At 45.4% G+C, this 14,172-nt stretch overlaps 1 long non-coding RNA gene across 1 annotated transcript; it reads left to right on the top strand.

Moving 5' to 3' along the window:
• The first annotated feature begins 4,109 nt into the window (after nt 1-4,109).
• LOC110675731 lies at nt 4,110-4,532 on the top strand. Its single transcript, XR_002499743.1, has 2 exons — nt 4,110-4,401; nt 4,467-4,532. It is a non-coding gene; the product is annotated as an uncharacterized LOC110675731 (long non-coding RNA).
• The last annotated feature ends 9,640 nt before the right edge of the window (nt 4,533-14,172 follow it).

Raw genomic sequence — 14,172 nt, forward strand, 5'->3', positions numbered from 1 at the left:
TGATCTTGTTTCGCATGCAGTACCTGACGGTACATTTTGGATACGTCTCCGGAGAACGCTATCTTGAACTTCCGGAAGCGCAGGACGATGAAATGCAGATCATTCTGTACTACAGGTCCTACCTGCAGCACTTCGTTCAGGGACAGCTCGGATGCTGAAGACTTGGCGCTGGCGTCGAACACGACACGACATTTCGTGCTCGAGCTGGAAGGTCGTAACACCGCGTGATGCGGCATGTAATACGCTAGCTGATTTGGAGGGTCGTCGGTTTCCCGGACTTCGTGGCAGTGTCCAAGAGCTTCGTACTCCCGGAGGAACTCCACGTACTGCGTCTGCAGTTCTGGATTGCGGACGAGTCTCTTCTCCAGCATCAAGAACCTCTTGAGTGCTAGAGCGCGGCAGTCGTCTAGCTGGTTGATATTCTGCTTGAACGGTAGCTTCACGATGAATCGTCCATCTTCATCTCGCTGATAGGTGGACAAGAAGTGGGCTTCGCAGGCCAACTCCTCGGATGAAAGCTTGGGAACGTCTGGCACTTCCTCGATTTGCCAGAACTGCTGCATCATTCGCTCGACATCTTCGACGGTAGCGTGGTTGGATTGCTGGACGGAAACGTTTGTGACTTGAGGCTCGACGATGACGCCGGATACGATCCACCCGAAATGAGTGTCTCGCAACATCGGAAGGTTGTCCGCTAGATTCAGCTGACTCGGTTTCAAAATGTCGAAGAATAGTTCCGCGCCGATTAGTAGATCCACCTTGTCGGGTGTGTGGAACTCAGGATCGGCCAGAACCACTCCGTTAGGAATGTCCCAGTGGTTGATGTTGATCTTGGACGATGGAATCGTGCCCGTCACTTTCGGTGTCACTAGGCACTCCAGGCTGGCTTGAAAGCTGGACACTCGGGATCGAATTCTCAGGGTTACCTTGTCGCGGGCCAGAGTGCGCAAGGCGTTGATACCAGTAATCGGGACGTTAGCTGGCTTCTTCGGTAAACCTAGTCGATTTGCTAATTCTTCGGTCACAAAATTTACCTGAGAGCCGCTGTCCAGCAGGACACGACATGGGAATGGCTGATTTCGCTTGTCAAACACCTGCACCACTGCGGTAAGCAGCAGTACCGTCTTGGACGACTGGGCGAAGTTCGACGAACAGGTAGTGGACACAGGCTGGCCCACAGGAGGATTCATCTGCCCCGACTTCGGTTGTTCCGGAGCAGCCGGAACCGGTGGTAGGTTTACCACGGACTCCACGGGAAGGGAAACGTTCGACTTCGTCACTTGGATGGGTGCCCCATCATCATGGAGCAGCGTGTGGTGCCGGCGTTGGCACTTGCGGCACGCTTTATCGGATGGACACTCTCGGGAGCGGTGCCCTTTACGCAGGCAGTTGAAGCAAACTCCTGCAGCTCGAACCTTCTCTTGCTTCTGGGAGGCACTCAGCTTGTCCAATGCGGTGCACTGGATGTTCCGATGATCGCCACCACAAATCTCGCACGCTTGCGAAATAGTAGTGGAAACTGCATGGCTCTTCTGGGGTTGCTTCGGAAGTGACTGGAATTGCCTCGGCTTCACTGTAGGGTTTGTTGTTGGAAACGCTGCATCGCAGTTTTCCAGGATCTGACACCTGGACTTCAGGAAATCGATGGTCTGCGAGTACTTGGGAAGCTGTCCTTTCTTCTGGGTACTTTCCCAGGCCTTCCGGGTTGACTTGTCCAGCGCTGAGATGATCAGATACACGATGATGTGTTCCGATACTCCGGTCATTTCCTGCTCGAGGTAGCGGAGGCTCTCGACATGACGGGTGGCTTCATTGAGGAGCGCTCGAAGCTCTTTGTGGGTCTCCGAGGTCATCTTCTTGAGAGACAACAACCCACGGATGTGAGTTTCCACAATCACGCGTTTATTCTCGAAGCGGTCCGTCAAAATGTCCCAAGCTTGGTCGTAATCACCTTCACTGAGGACCTTCGTATCCAGGACACCTGCTGCCTCGCCGATGAGCGCCTTGTCAAGGTGATAGAGTTTGATTGCGTCACTATCCCCCGAGTTCTCCATCAAGTCTTGGAAGATGGCCTTGAACTTAGGCCAGGCGGCATAGCTCCCATCGAACGTCGGAATCGGTGCCTTCAATGGTTGCTGTTGGATGACCACTTGAGGCGCTGTTGCACTGGTTGGAGGGACAGCAGCTGGCTTTGCTGCCAAAATCAGCGCTTCGACGACGTTGGACGCAGCATAGTGCATTTCCTCGTAATCGGCGTATTCCTGGTCTTGCTCCTCCATCGCCTCATCCGGTACCAGCCCCACAATCTGGGAGTGGAATTGGCTGAATTCCGCGTAGGTGGCAGAAAGACTTTTGGTCAGCACATTCAGTTGTGCCAATCCAATTTCTTGGTTGCAGGCCAGCGTCCGGTTTATCCTCACCAGCTTCATTTTTACCTGGTTGCGCTGCCTGACGGCCTTCTCAAACTCCTTCTTCGTTTCTGGATCCATTTGTGCTTCCCACTCGGCGAATCCGTGGAACGATCCGGAAGTATCGGCAACGGATACCGAATCTTGGTCCTCCACTGGTTGCTGCTGATTAGCGTTATTTTCTTCGACTTGTTTCGACCGCGTCACAGGCGGCATTTAGCACTGTTTTTCTTCACGCTCTTCTTATTCAGGATCGCGCACAGTTCAACACTTTCGGACGCGTTTCGGAACTCAACTCGTCGCGAAAACACTTTTACACCAGGGCTTGTTACACAGCGCACTACTTGTGCGCACTTTTTCTCGAACGCGCGAAAACTTTTTGTTCGAAACTCGCGACGCAGTTTTTCAGTTCAAAGTTTTTGCTCGGGCATTCACAGCAGCGGGAGAAAACTTGTTTTGATTCGTTTTCCACTTTGTTCCACACTAGCGTAGCTCGTCTCGAACGAACACGTTCGAACATGCACAGCGTGGGCAAACTTTTTCACACTTTTGCACGCCGACGACGCGGGCGGTCGACGGCTCGATCCGGCTGGATCGTCACAACACTTTTTTTTTCGCTTGCGCCACTCGGGCGGCGACACAATGCAGGAGGGATTTTCTGGGTGTTTTCTTCTCCGGATGCACCACTCGGCCGGCGGTCAAATCCGGCAGAATCTTCTAAACAAATTCACTACGGCACCAGTGATCCGGTTCGGAACGGACCAGATGTTCGAGCCCAGCAGGGTGGGTCGAAAGGCAGCGGACTGTAATACACTTTGGGGGGGAAAACACGGCGGAACAAAACACTTCGCGGCGGAAGGATCACTTTCGCGGGAGGATTGGCAAGGGCCAACTTTCTTGGGATGCGAAGGAATTGAACGCGGACGGCTACGCTAAAACTAGTAACTTTATTTCTACTTCTTCTCTACATTGATATTTTCACTTTTACTACGCAAGCGATGCGTACTCGACGTCGGGTGAAAACGAACTGATGCAGCCGTTGAGACTGCAGTTGGCTTGAGCATAAGTGGTGGGAAAAAGTAAAAGACATACGTCTTCGATGTCGTTCACGCTGGCGAACGCGTGGCGCTCGTTGATTGGCGGCAGAGTGTTGATGGGTTTGCTGGCAGTGGTTCTCGCTTCCGTTGGGAGACGGAACAAAGTGTATTTCAGAAAGGTACTTTGAGGTACTTTTTTGTATGGGCAAAAAGAAGATTTAGTGTTTTAATTTTCTTCTGTATTAAAGAGCTTATAGCTCAGAAGCATATTTTTCTACAACTGTTAGAATATATCCCAGAAAATTAAATGGAATGACTCCTACTTACTTGTTTCAACACGGTCCATGACGGTTTTCACTTTGAAAAAATAATTAGAATGGGAATAAAGCGAATTGAAGAGGGATTAGATTGACACGAAAACAATGAATAATATATAATGATGAAACAACTTGTCAACACGTGGTGGTTTGGTTTGTTTTGAAAAGCGCACGAACTTTCTAGTATCTGTACTACACGCTCAAAACATGTGTTAACATCATGGCCTACTTGATTCGGTCGAATATGAAAGTTGATTTTTTGACTTTTGTCCAAGGCACGAAGCACTGTGTGGCGGCCACTGCATACAATTTGGTAGATTTTGGTTTAACGACGATGATGGCACCACTGGGTTTTCTGCTGCGAAGTGACATCCGAGATGACAGGTTATATGACAGATTATGAAAAAGAAAGGGAATTGGAAGTGATCTTGAAAGCGTGCTAGATTATATTTTCATTATTTGAGTGAATTCGCTACTTTATTGATCTAAATAACTATTATCAACGATTTGTAAGTAATATAATCAACCGCATTTACTTTTGTAACACTAACGGAATGAATTCTTAGGTTCTAAGCGAAATAGAGCGCAAATTTATTGTTCGGAATTGGAAGAGGAAAAAGAAAACCATTTATGTGAGTGGTAAAAATATATTGAAATCGATCCACTAACTAACAAATTGTTCTAATAAAATGCTTTACTTTTAGTTTTGAGCTACACTGTAAAAGGTTGCTGCAAAAAAGGAGTTTTGCTTTCACTCGTCCGAACAAACTCAAAAATAAATGATGAGTGATAACGAGGAAGATAATTCTAACCTCAATGCCACCGGCTATGACTGTGGACTATGTGATAAGCCGAATCATGCAGACCAGCAGATGGTTTACTGCGATGTCTGTAAGCGCTGGTTCCACTTCTCGTGCGTGGACGTTACAGACGAGGTCAAGGATATTTCGTGGAACTGTGAGGCATGCAGAAATACTACAAAGAGCGACACAGGATACGAGAAAAGTGAACAGTGGATAGCTAACGAAATGGAGCAACAAAAGGCCGATGAAGCCCATAAACATAGTCTGGAGCTGATGAGGCAAATCAAGCTACGAAATTTTCAACGGGAGTTAGAGCGCCAAGAACAGACGCGTATTGCGGAACTAGAGCTAGAACGAGAGATGCTAAAGATGAAGAGGATGGCCGAAGAAAGGTTTCAGAAAAGGAAAGAGGAATTGTCCGTGGAACACGATGGATCGAGAGCTATTTCCATTAGAGGTACAGGAAGCAGAAAGGCGCACGAAAATGCTAGAGATGACAGGACGTTGGAGGATCAAACGCAAAATCCAGTGAATCAAACACAGCTATTACATAACGCTGATCACCGAGGCGCTTATCCGAAAAATTCTACCCCTGTTGGCATTGAATCGCAATGCAACCAACCATCGGGCAATCCATCCAGATTGAATCTATCTTCACTTAGATGTCCACCGGCGCTTGGTAGAACCGCAACTCAATTCCAGTTGCACAACAGTCATGATGCTTCAAGTGATGACTGTGAATTTAGCAACGACGATGAATATGGGGAACAACATGCAGAACCACGATTGTCGAAGGCTCAACTCGCAGCTCGGAAAGGACCGTTCCAGAAGTTACCGATATTTACTGGCAAGCCAGAAGAGTGGCCATTGTTTTACAGCAGTTGGTGTAATAGCAACAAAGCCTGTAACTGGTCGAATTTGGAGAATCTTGGCAGATTGCAGGAAAGTATAAAAGGAGTCGCATTAGAAGCAGTAAGAAGCAGATTGCTGCTTCCACAAACCGTGCCAGCTGTTATTGATACATTGAAGAGTCTATACGGCAGACCGGAGCTCCTTCTTCAGGCATTGGTGACAAAGGCTAGAAAGGCGGATCCTCCACGAATCGATCGACTTCAAACGTTCATCAAATTTGGCGTCGTTGTACAGCAACTAAGCGATCATCTGATTGCTGCGGGCCTCCGGGATCATTTGGTCAACCCCATGTTGATTCAAGAGCTAGTGGAAAAATTACCGTCCACCACTAAGCTCGAGTGGGTACGTTACAAACGCCAGCAGGCTAACGTAACGTTAACTACCTTTGCGGATTTTCTGTCAGAAATAGTAGCCGATGCTAGTGAAGTGACGCTTTTCGGAGAGATGCAAATAGAACAGAGCCATCGAATCGGAAAGGATAAGCGAGAAGCGAAGCGAAAGGAGAAACACCCGGAAGGGTTCCTGCACACCCACATCAGTGAAGCAGATCATCACCAATCAAGCGGATCAACGACAGAGGACCAGATGAGCAAAAAGCTAGAGAAGCGAGAAGAAAGCCGCAAACCGTGCCGTATTTGCAATCGAAAAGATCATCGAGTAAGATATTGCGAAGAATTCAGCAAACTTTCATGGGAACAGCGAATGGAAGAAGTAAACCGGTGGAAATTGTGCAGTATTTGTCTCAACGAACATGGACAGGTGCGATGTCGTTTCAAAACCAAATGTAATGTTGGATCGTGTGAAGAGCGTCACCACCCATTGCTCCACCCTCCAAACAAATATCGCCCGGTTGTGCCGGTAACAGCTGATTGTAACGCTCACGATTTGCAGATGCAGAAACCTATTCTGTTTCGAATGGTACCGGTTAGGCTGACAAACGGCGAACGATCAGTGGATGTACTCGCCTTTCTTGATGAAGGTGCCTCCTACTCATTCGTGGAGAAATCAGTAGCGGAGATCATTAAGCTAGATGGAGTATCCCAGCCAATTCTTGTAAAATGGACAGCAGGAATTACACGAGTGGAACGTGATTCCAAAGTAGTTCAACTAACGATTTCAGGACAAGAGTCGAGCGAGCATTTCGTTCTGAAAAACGTACACACCGTTGATCGACTGGAGCTGCCTAAGCAGTCTTTAGATTATTCTACTGTTGCAGCTAAATATCGCCACTTGGAAGGTCTTCCAGTGTTGGATTATCACAACGGCACGCCCAAAATATTAATTGGACTGAAACATCTACATGTCTATGCACCATTGGAGTCACGAATCGGCAATGTTGGTGAGCCAATTGCTGTCCGCACACACCTTGGTTGGACGGTTTATGGTCCACAAGAAAGCGCTGAATCGTCAGCATGTTTTGGAGGACATCACGATATTAGAAGTCCAGCAGATAACGAGCTGCACGAATTACTTCGAAGTCACTACGTGCTAGAGGATTCAGGGATATCCGTTTCAATGTTGCCAGAATCAGCAGAAGATCGTCGTGCAAAAGAACTGCTGGAGAAGACAACTGTTCGCGTTGGAAACCGGTATGAAACTGGTTTGCTGTGGAAGCAGGACCATCCGCAACTTCCGGATAGTTATCCTATGGCGATTAAGCGGATGAAGAATCTTGAAAAAAGGCTGTCCAAGAATCCCGAACTGCAGCAAAACGTTTCCAAGCAAATTGAAGATTATTTAGAAAAAGGGTATGCACATAAACTGACTTCACAGGATTTGGAGGATGCCGAGCCCGGAAAGGTATGGTACCTTCCATTGAACGTGGTGCTTAATCCAAAGAAACCTTCTAAAATACGCCTGGTTTGGGACGCGGCAGCAGCTGTACACGGATCGTCGTTGAATACAGCATTACTTAAAGGCCCGGACCTGTTGACCAATCTTCCTGTCGTGCTGTACCATTTCCGTGAGCGGCCAATTGCCTTTGGAGGTGATATTATGGAAATGTATCACCAGATTCGAATAAGAAGAAGCGACAAGCAATCCCAACGGTTTCTGTATCGCAACGATACATCCGGTCCGCCTCAAATTTACGTAATGGACGTGGCGACATTTGGATCGACATCGTCGCCATGCTCGGCGCAGTACGCCAAAAATAAGAATGCACGAGAATACGCTAATCAGTTCCCGGATGCAGTCGATGCGATTATCCACAAACATTATGTCGACGATTATTTAGATAGCACCGACGATGTTGACCAAGCAGTTAAACGAGCACTGGAAGTGAGACTGATTCATTCAAAAGCAGGATTTCACATCCGCGGCTGGGTCTCGAACTCTTCAGTATTCCTCGATAAATTAGGTGAACCCAGATCGGAGCAGCTCGTACACTTCAGTTCCAAAGCTACATCAACGGAAAGAATGCTCGGAGTCGCTTGGAATCCGCGGGAAGACGTGTTCCAGTTTTCAACCAGATTACGAAGCGAACTTGAACCGTTTATCTCCGGTAACTTGCGGCCTACAAAACGTCAAGTCTCCAGTTGCGTCATGAGTTTTTTTGACCCGCATGGCTACCTATCACCGCTAACAATCCATGGACGGCTTATAATTCAGGATTTGTGGCGTTCCGGATGCGCGTGGGATGATATGATCGACGATGAGTCCGCTTACAAATGGAAGCGATGGACCGCAGCAATGCCAACGATCGAGGCTTTGAAAATCCCTCGCTGCTATTTTTCTTCCATATGTTCTCTTGATCACGAAACGCTACAACTGCACATTTTCACAGATGCAAGTGAAAACGCCTACGGTTGTGTTGCTTATCTCCGTGCGGTGGTTGACGGCCTTCCCAGGACTGCGTTAGTAGCCTCTAAAGCAAAGGTTGCTCCATTGCAACATCTTTCTATCCCTAGGCTAGAATTGTTGGCAGCGGTTCTTGGCGCCAGATTTTCGCAGTCTATAAAAGTAGGCCACTCGATTCCGATTGGAAAAACTATGCTTTGGACCGACTCTCGAACTGTGCTCGGTTGGATTCAATCGGATCACAGAAAATATAAACAGTTTGTGGCTTTTCGTATAGGCGAGATACTCACCCACACGAATATCGACGATTGGCGCTGGATTCCTAGTAAAATGAATGCCGCTGATGTACTGACGAAATGGAAGTCTTATGCACCCTTGGACCCAAAAGGTGAATATGTAACTGGTCCAGAATTTTTGTATCGCCGGGAGGAAAATTGGCCGTCCTATGAAATGGTGAAACCGAACCCGAAGGAAGAGCTTCGCGCCGTTCATCTGTTTCACGAAATTGTTCTGCCACAAGTGGTTATCGATACTGCTCGCTTTTCGTCTTGGAAAACTTTGATTAGATCGGTTATCTGCGTTTTTCGTTTTATTGCAAACTGCCGTAAAAAGAAGTTGGGTGAAAGGATTACAGCTGTACCAGCCACAAAAAAACTACTGAGGATCGTCAAACGTCCACTGGCAGGTGTTGTGACGCCCTACACACAGCCAGAATACTCTCGTGCTGAAAATGTTCTGTGGAAAGCGGCCCAGCAAGAAGTGTTTGGAGATGAGTTAAAAACACTGGTCAAAAATCGTGACCTTCCAGCCGAAAGGAGACATCACTTAGAACGTTGCAGTCCTCTGTTCAAACTATCGCCGCTATTAGACGAAAACAATATTATAAGGATGGAAGGACGGTCCGCTCATGCAGAGTTTATTCCATTCGAAATGAGATTCCCAATCGTGCTACCAAAACACCACGATATAACGAAAAAGTTGCTGTTGTACTACCACCAAAAGTTTGGACACGCTAATCGTGAAACAGTGGTGAATGAGGTTCGCCAACGCTTTCATATTCCAAATTTGCGTGCGGCGGTTCTACAAATCTCCAAAGATTGCGCTTGGTGCAAAATTCGTAAATGTCACCCCACGACCCCTAGGATGGCGCCATTACCTAATCAACGACTTTGTCCAAGAATGCGTCCGTTTAGCTTCGTCGGCATCGATTACTTCGGCCCGGTCATCGTAACCGTCGGAAGGCGTACTGAAAAGCGGTGGGTAGCACTAATGACTTGCTTGACCACCAGGGCTATCCACATGGAGGTGGCACATAGTCTCACAAGCCAAGCGTGCATCATGGCTATTCGCAGGTTCATGTGCCGTAGAGGAGTACCCCTGGAGTTTTTCTCAGATAACGGGACTAACTTTCAGGCCGTTAGTAAGGAGTTTGGAATGGTTGGACGACAGATTGACATCGAGTGTGCGGACGCCTTCACTGATGCGCGTACCCAATGGAATTTTAACCCACCATCAGCCCCCCACATGGGTGGGAGCTGGGAACGTTTGGTAAGATCAGCAAAAGTGGTAATGAAGGCTTTCGAGGATGGCGGACGACTGACCGACGAAATTTTGTTGACTGTGCTAGCCGAAACCGAGGAATTAATAAACTCTCGGCCATTAACTTATGTACCCCAATAGTCTGCCGAGGTAGAGGCATTAACCCCTAACCACTTCCTTCGGGGATTTCCTTCAGATGAACGGAAGTTCCAACATTATGTAACTGATACTGCAGCAGCTCTAAGGGACGAATACATAAGATCGCAACAACTGGCAGACGTGATATGGGAGAGATGGGTTAAAGAATATATACCCACTATTAATCAGCGCAGTAAGTGGTTTGGAGAGAGCAAACCGATTGAGGTAGGAGACTTGGTTTACATCACCGACGGAGATAACCGGAGAACATGGGTTCGTGGTAGAGTCGAGCGATTAATTCTTGGAAAAGACGGTCGTGTACGTCAGGCTCTAGTTAGGACTAATAGGAAAATTCTTCGCAGGGCTGTGACCAAGCTAGCGGTGATGGAACTCGAAGGTAAATCTGGCCAAACACTCGAGGCTGGACCAGAGTTACGGGCGGGGGAATTGATGGCACCACTGCGCTCAACAACTGGGTTTTCTGCTGCGAAGTGACATCCGAGATGACAGGTTATATGACAGATTATGAAAAAGAAAGGGAATTGGAAGTGATCTTGAAAGCGTGCTAGATTATATTTTCATTATTTGAGTGAATTCGCTACTTTATTGATCTAAATAACTATTATCAACGATTTGTAAGTAATATAATCAACCGCATTTACTTTTGTAACACTAACGGAATGAATTCTTAGGTTCTAAGCGAAATAGAGCGCAAATTTATTGTTCGGAATTGGAAGAGGAAAAAGAAAACCATTTATGTGAGTGGTAAAATATATTGAAATCGATCCACTAACTAACAAATTGATCTAATAAAATGCTTTACTTTTAGTTTTGAGCTACACTGTAAAAGGTTGCTGCAAAAAAGGAGTTTTGCTTTCACTCGTCCGAACAGACGAGCTTTTGCAAATTTGTAACGGTAAGCTGGTACATATAAGCTTTTCAATAATTATATAGTTTTATGTACATATTTCAGAATGTGAAACCATTATTTGCGAGCATTTACCTTGCTCGCTGAAGAAATTCGCTGCTAATTGGTGGGGATTGCTCATCAAACCTTCCGCACAGACAAACAGACGTCACACTCTCATCGATGTCCATCGACCAACTTTTTAACGATCGATTCGAATATCTGGTAGGTGGTCAATCGACCACCCGCAGCGCTCGCGTCGTTTTTGTTCGTGTTTGACGTTTACACACTACCGCCACCTGTTGGTCCATCGGCCAACTACAGTGTTTTTAGCATTGGGCGTACATGTTTTCGCGACTATGATTTTGGTCACAATTTGTTCTAAGTGTTACGTCTGTTTCTCTGTGCCTTCCGGTCCGCCTCATAGTTACGTACTATTTGGTGCTGGGTGTAGTTCTTGTTTTTCCAGCTGTATTGAAAAGCATGAGCCATAGTCTTTGGCATACAATCGGATCTTTCTTTAGCAGAAAAGAACCGAAATGTCTATCGACGACCGGTGATTGCTAGCAGATATAGTGGAGAGCTTGTCTTGAAACGTTCATCGCTTCAAGCTAGTTGAAAAACTGAATACACTGATTGCCTGTCGATCAGAGCCGAACTAGGCATAGATCGTATACATACATCTGAATCTACATGTCTCCGATGTATTACATCGTTCCAGGTGGGCGTTATCTGATGTGTGAATATGGTACCATAACAGAATTTTCCATCTGAACGAAGTGATAAATCATAATATTCCGCAAACTGTATCACACATCTACAGAATGTATTGCGTGAAGTTAAGACACAGCAGAGTATTGGGTACATAGGACCAAGTCCCTGCCGGGTGGCGCGAAACTGATGAGCGATAGACAATAGAATCAACAACACTGCCATAAGGGATAGTAAGCATGTGACTATTGTCGAAACTATGATTAGGAGGCAAATCAACATCCCAAGATCAAATTTTTGTTACAACCAATGTAGGTATTATTAAATTAGGCTGTAGAAAATGATAAATATCTGCAAGGTAATAAATGCTCGTAGTCTGTTTTCTTCGAATACACATGTATAAATTGTTAAAATTGCCGAATCATACGCGGAATTTATTAAACGGATCATGAAATTAGGACTGAAATCATAATGATGATAGATTATCAACTTTCCTTTCGTCGTGCTATTTTTTACCGTTAGAATCACCAAACTGATTGGTTTCCCACTACATACACCAATACAACAGCACGAAAACTGAAGTATTATAATCGCGCGTTGAAACTTATTCAATATCCATACATTACATCAATAGTGAATTCTTGTATATAGCTAGTATAAATAACAGAATCATCCACTTCTTAAACATTCTTTAACTGAAAACAGGATGCTTGTTTTATCAAACATGCTCAATCTGCACCTAAAATCTCGGATCCAAATAGTTTTCTAAATAAAAATTGTGTCTAAATACCAACACTGGCGACATTAGCGTTCTTTGGGTAGTATTTCTGTTATGTAGTAGTAACCTCTACCGTTTTTATTCTAACGATCATAACATAATTATCGTGAGCGTAGTAGTGGAAATAACATAGAAGTAGCTTTTGTATTTGTAGTTAAGGTACCATGATATTAGTTGAATCCTGTCCTTTGGTTCAGAATGGGGTACGGGCGCGTTCTGCCAACTCGGCAGAACAGAGGCAGATTTCTTGTGTGAACAAGTTACAACATGGACGTTCTAAAGTGACAGAATGAAGTGTTGGGCTTGTGGGGAGCACTTGAAGATGGAGTGGAAGGTCATTACTTCTCGTTCTATACTTCTCCATATCTATAAATTATATACAATAACCGACCCTTAGCTTAACTATTTAAATTATCAGTTGCAAATACAATAATCTTTTTGAGCTAACTAACATGTCGTCGCGTTAATTTTATCATAATGATCTTTTATCTACATTCGTCGAACCATTCTGAATGGCCGTTGTGAGAATATCATCAAGAACTTCTCACATGCAATAAAGCTGGATTGTCCTACATTGAAACATTAAGATTTTTGCTCTATCGGATAAATTTTATGTGGTTCATAATCAGTTTCAGGGATTGTTATCGTGGGAACCCAAAGAGCGAATTTTGTATGACACAGTGGCCAATACTGCAATAAAGCATGTTACAATCACTAACATTTCTTCTCTCCCTATCCTTGTTTTCATATTTAACCCGCCACTACCACGAGCAACAATGCAATGTAAACAGTGTAATGGCCGAGGAAACGCGGATACGGGAACGATCGTCAGAACCAATGGACCAACGAAGGATTGCAGCAACCTCCAGCTAAATGAGAGAAGTATCCAATATAACAGTCTAATTTGGTTCAGACTTAAACACTATTTACACCCTGACAGAACTGCCTATCTCAAAAAAAAGAAGGGCGGGACGATGGTGCGAGCCTACCCACTCTGTCATCGGTGGGCGTCGGGCGTGCTAACTGGTATAGCATGGCCTATGGGGCTCTGCCTGCACAAATCATGTTTTCTTTCTCTTTCACTTTTTTTTTGTGAATTGTTAACAACAATGCCATTAAAGTAAATCCAATACAAGAATGCAGTGCAGAACCTCATAACGCCTTTTTCGGTAAACGTATTTCCCAGCGTGGGGTTTATAGGGATGTTTGTGTAAACAACGCAGATTGGCCATGGCTAGGGGGTGCGTTGATATTAGCAGATTAGCATTTCGGTTTTAAGTAGTAGAATGAGTTTTCACCTTGATAGCACTCAACTCAAAATTCCCAGCAGCATTACAGTCCTTCAACTCCTTGAACGCTTTTCTAGATGAGGTTGTAGCATCGGGGGCTCCACAGCTTGTCCATCGTTGCTCATGGTAAATCTGTTCTCAAACGGCTAGTGTGCTTTTCGTTAAATAAATGCACAAAGTACTCTTTCCACTTGGATTTTATCTATCAGCAAGTTACCTTCACGGTCATTGCACATGGTGGGAGACAGCGCTGTTTTTCTCCGTACCCCAGTGACAGTTTCGTAAAATCTCCGCGTATCTTTTTGTTTTTTGACTCAATAATGATATCTTCTTCACATTTCTTTTTCTTTCTGCGGTGAATTCTCGCGTAACTTTTCAAAACGGCCTATCTAACAATTCACACATTTCGAGTAAATCGAGCTTGATGGTTGTGAAAATATATTTTGAAACTGTATCAAAATGAAACAATTTTTCCCCACTGTGTTGCTTGTAGAGGGAAGCAGTGTAATAGAGTTCAACGTAAGAAATAAAATT

The sequence above is a fragment of the Aedes aegypti genome, chromosome 2, assembly GCF_002204515.2.
Source record: "Aedes aegypti strain LVP_AGWG chromosome 2, AaegL5.0 Primary Assembly, whole genome shotgun sequence".
NCBI classification, from domain to species: Eukaryota; Metazoa; Arthropoda; class Insecta; order Diptera; family Culicidae; genus Aedes; species Aedes aegypti.